Source organism: Meriones unguiculatus, chromosome X (assembly GCF_030254825.1).
Source record: "Meriones unguiculatus strain TT.TT164.6M chromosome X, Bangor_MerUng_6.1, whole genome shotgun sequence".
Taxonomy (NCBI): Eukaryota; Metazoa; Chordata; class Mammalia; order Rodentia; family Muridae; genus Meriones; species Meriones unguiculatus.
Genome location: NC_083369.1, coordinates 28,863,151 through 28,868,098, shown reverse-complemented (window position 1 = coordinate 28,868,098; position 4,948 = coordinate 28,863,151). Strand labels below are relative to the sequence as shown.

At 49.2% G+C, this 4,948-nt stretch overlaps 1 pseudogene; it reads right to left on the bottom strand.

Annotated features, from left to right (window-relative positions):
- Positions 1-259: 259 nt before the first annotated feature.
- Positions 260-4,507, bottom strand: LOC132649862 (actin, cytoplasmic 2-like; annotated as a pseudogene).
- Between the last annotated feature and the right edge of the window lie 441 nt (positions 4,508-4,948).

Sequence of the window (4,948 nt, the reverse complement as noted above, 5' to 3'; positions counted from 1 at the left end):
GGTGATACCCTGCACAGATCTCTACATGGTGCTCACACTGATCCACCAGGCTGGGGTGTCTCTTCCACAGTGTGCTCTCCCCAGCCACCAAGCCACCGAGCCACGTGGACCAGGACTAAATCAAGATATGCACAGGGTATTAAACATACACCACGGAAACAGTTAACTCGAGCACAAGGTCAAAAATCTGTTGCTGATTCTATGACCCAGTGCTGATAGCGATACAGGCTTCAGGGACAAATTTCTTTTCCCAGGCTTGTTCCAGTTTCATGAGGCTAGCACGAGGTGTGTACATTTGCCAGGGCAAGTCGATACTTGACAATCAGCTCATGCAGCAGATGCCTGGCACCTGCTCATCTAGAAGCATTTGCGGTGGATGATGGAAGGGCCCAACTGGTCATATTCCTGCTTGCTGATCCATATCTGCTGGAAGGTGGACATGGAGGCCAGGATGGAGCCACCAATCCAGACTGAGCACTTGTGCTCAGGAGGAGCAATGATCTTAATCGTCATTGTGCTGGGTGCTAGGGCTGTGATCTCCTTCAGCATTCTGTCAGCAATGCCTGGATATATGGTGGTCCGTCCAGACAGCACTGTGTTGCCGTACAGGTCCTTGCGGATGTCCACATTGCACTACATGATGGACTGAAGGTGGCCTTGTGGATGCCACAGGACTCCATGCACAGGAAGGAAGGCTGGAAGAGGGCCCCTGGGTGGGCACTGGAAGTGCTCATTACCCACCAGGCAGCTCGTAGCTCTTCTCCAAGGAGGAGGAGGATGCTGCAGTAGCCATTTCTTGCTCGAAATCCAGGGCAACGTAGCACAGCTTCTCCTTAATGTCGCCCACAGCCTCCTGCTTGGCCGTGGTGGTGAAGCTGCAGCCAAGCTTGGTCAGGACCTTCATGAGGTAGTGGTTCAGGTCCCGGCCAGCCAGGTCCAGACAAAAGATGGCGTGGGGAAGGGCGTAGCCCCCAGACATGGGCACTGTGTGTGTGTGTGTGTGTGTGTGTGTGTGTGTGTGTGTGTGAGAGAGAGAGAGAGAGACCCCCGTCACCATGACAACGCCAGTGGTGCACCTGGAGATGAATGCAGACAGCACCCCCTGAACGGCCACGTACAGGGTGTGGAAGGTCTCAAACACTATCTGCGTCATCGTCTCCCTGTCCGCTTTGGGGTTCAGAGGGGCCTCGGTCAGCAAGCAGCACGGGGTGCTCCTCACGGGCCACATGCAGCTTGTTGTAGAAGGTGTGGTGATCTTCTCCATGCCGTCCCTGTTGGTGACGATGCCGTGTTCGATGGGGCACTTCAGGGTCAGGATGCCCCTCTTGCTCTGGGCCCCATCACCCGCTTAGGAGTCCTTCTGGCCCGTGCCCACCATGACACCCTGGTGTCGGGGATGCCTGATGATGGACGGAAACATGGTCTTGGGGTCCTCCTTGCCGGCAAAGCCAGCTTTGCACATGCCAGAGCCATTGTCAATGATGGCGATCTCGTCTTCCCTTGCTTAGGGGGAGGATGCTGTGACTGAGCAGCAAACAGACGCGCAGGGTGAGCCTGTGGCGGAGTGGGACCGAGTTTCGGCTTCTTTAAAAAAACAAGTTACCAGACTGTTTTTCTTTTAATCCGAGGTGTGGGCTATCAAGCTGCTTCGGTTTGTCCACAGCTGTTAACTAAGACTGTCTTGTGCTCTAGCAGGGGTTTGGTTTTGCCAGCTGCAGATAGTTTACAAGGCTCAGCAGCAAAAAGTATGTGCCATTTCAGAAAAGAGCAGCTGGGAATCACCAAGTTACAGAGAAAAACCTACTGATCTGAAAAGCATTTGGTTCATTGATAATGTCTTTAACAAGCAAGCAAAAACAAAACCAAACCAAACAAACAACAACAACAACAAAACCCTGCAACTAAGTATTGCTGACAAAATAGACACTGGCATTTTTGGTTCTTTGCCTTTATATCCCTATTGCCCCTGAGGGCAAAAAAGGATAGATTATTGTATCTCCTTGAGGGGCTTCGGGGGAAATGGAAGGAGGCATCGGATGATAGGATAAAAGGTAGATTATTGTATCTCCTTCTAAGAAAGCGACAGGTTTCAAATATTTTTATATTGGTATGATTATTGTTCATCGATAGAAATTTAAGGTTATTTTGTTCAGCTCTTGGTTAAGGTATTGTACATACCGAACTTATCTGGAAATGTAAAGTTGTGGTCTTATGAAAGCTACTATTGTAAACTGTTTAGGATAATTAAAATGCAAGTTAGACATCTGTAAACAATCTTACTTGTGGTCTTCTTAGGTATTAGTTTAGTTAATTAAAAAAAATAAGCTTTATTTAGGCTCTTGTATGTTTTCAAGTTAAACATACAGTAAATAACATTTGTCTATTCATATATACTGAGATAGATAGGTGGTCTTCAAACACGTAGAGGTCTACAGAATATGGCATTTAAGATGTTTTAATAATAAAAGAGTTTCTGACATAAACACGTCTGCTTCTGGCAGCTCCGTCCAATCTACTTCAAAGAATATGATTGGCATCGAAGAACCTCCATATTGAGTTTACTTCAAAGATGACAAAGCTAGCCACTGAGCAAAAAACAAAACAAACAAACAAACAAAAAACAAAACAACAACAACAAAAAAACTGCCCTTACCTTGGCTGCTGATAGCAGGCTTTCCAAGCTGTGGATAAGCTGTCCTGACATACGTACACACACACACAAACACACACAGAGTAACTTCTTTAAAATAGAGCAATACAATCTATTTGAAAAGAAATAATGTCTAGCAAGTTGTTTCTGGTATGATACTGGAAATAGCACCTAGGTTTCCACCTGGAAAGTAGGAACCACAGAGAAAATTTAGTAGTAACACAATGACAGGCACTGAGAAGCCCCACAGGGGACTGTGAATCAACCTAAGGATTAACAAAAAAGCTGGCGCCACAGAGCAACCGTGCCTGCGGTTGGAGGGCAGGGAGGAGAAGAGAGGAATGAATACCCTGCTTTTCCTTCCTCTTGCCTGCCAGTCTCCTGCCATTGTTTCCCTTTGCCAAACTCAGCCTGAAGCCAGCTGTGTAGGAAGGCCGAGAACCTGCTCCCTCTGGTGGTCAGCTTGCTGCAATGCAGAGCTTAGGAGAACTAAGGGTCTGTGGCAAAAGGCAGAGAATGACAACGAGGCCTGGAAAATCTCTTTATGTAGAAATCACACACACAGGAGCACGCACCAGCACACACACACACACACACACACACACACACACACACACACACACCTGTTTGAGACCTCCACCACCATGTCCACCTGGAAAACCTTTAAAATACTAAATACAGTTCAAATTAACAAAAGTTTCTCTTGAAACTTGAAGGGAGGAGCAGTCCTGTTAGGCCACAGAGGAGGGCTTTGCAGCCAGTCCTGAAGATACCTGATAAAACAGGATCAGATGAATGGGGAGGAGGTCCCCCCCATCAGTGGACTTGGAAAGGGGCACGGTGGAGATGAGGGAGGGAGGGAGGGAGGGACTGGGAGGGAATGAGGGATCGGGACACGGCTGGGATACAGAGTTAATAAAATGTAACTGATAAAATAAAATAAAATAAAATAAAAATAAAACATAAAAAAAAATAAACAAAGAAAAAAAAATCAAGTAAAAAAAAAAAAAAAAAGAAAATATATATCAATTAACTCACCAGAAGACAGGAGAGTTCAAGTCCAGCCAGTGTCAAGTTTGGTGCCAAAATGAGCTACATGGTGAGGCATCCATGTCCTAAGAAAACAAGGGATGCTGGAGAGATGACTCCGTGGTTAAAAGCACCTGTTGTCATGCAGAGGAGTCAGGTTCAATTCCTGGCACCCCCACGGTGGTTCACAGCCATCCATATATAACTCCAGTTCCGGGAAACACACGGTGCTTCCTTCTCCCCACCCCTCCCTCTTCCTACTCTTTTTCTTCTTGAGACAGGGTTTCTCTGTGTAGACCAGGCCGACCTGGATTTACAGAGATCCAACTGCACCTGCCCCTCCCCCTGCCCAAGTTCTCTGATTAAAGGCAGGCACCACCATGTCCAGCCTGATGCCCTCTTCAGAGGAGGAAGCCTCAAATCAGAAAATGCCTCCACAAGATCAGGCTGGGAGGGGCAAGATGGCGGCGCCGGGAGGACTCTCATTCTGAGCAGCAGCACAGCAGGATCAGCACAGTGACCAGCAATCAGAACTCTCGGCCATAAAACACAGTCATTGTGTTTCCCAGGTGAGAGGATACCCCACGGTGGGGGATTCAATCAGCTTTTAACTCACCCGGCTAAACCGTGGAAGAGATCCCGGTTCCGCCAGACGCTTGGCTGCCGGCCACCAGCCCCAGCCCCAGCCCAGAGCCACAAGCCAGTGTCTCTGGTCACGGTCCCAGACTGAACCGTGTGCACCACACTATCAGAGACTGGAATTTTCAGTCGAGAAATAACCCCAGGGTACAGGAAACGATTGGGACCGGCCTTAGGTCACCCAGACATCCCCTGGAAAAGACTCGGGCTGGTTCCACGGGCACCCCAGGAGCCAGCCCGGAGCCAGAGCCGGGGACCCAGGTTCCGGCACAGAGCCCTGCCTGCCTGCGCGCCTGATTCGCCGCCGGAGATAGAAACGGTGGGTCTGATCTCAGAGCACTCAGCTCACCCCCAACCTGAAAAGGTCCCTGGAAAATTACCCAGCTCAGGGAGGCACTCAGGCTCCCAAAAGCCGCAAAGGCAGACACAGGCAGTTTCTGAGCACCAGACAGCTGGCAGAGACTGAGCCGCCATCACACAGCTGTGCTCCAGGCACAGGCAGTTTCTGTGGCCAGCCAGCTGGCGGACACTGAGCAGTGTGCACCAGGGCAAAAAAAGACACTGGGAGTCCGTGTCTCCAGAGAATCCACGGGGAAGGAAGGAAACTACTGACCTAAATCACCCAATCCT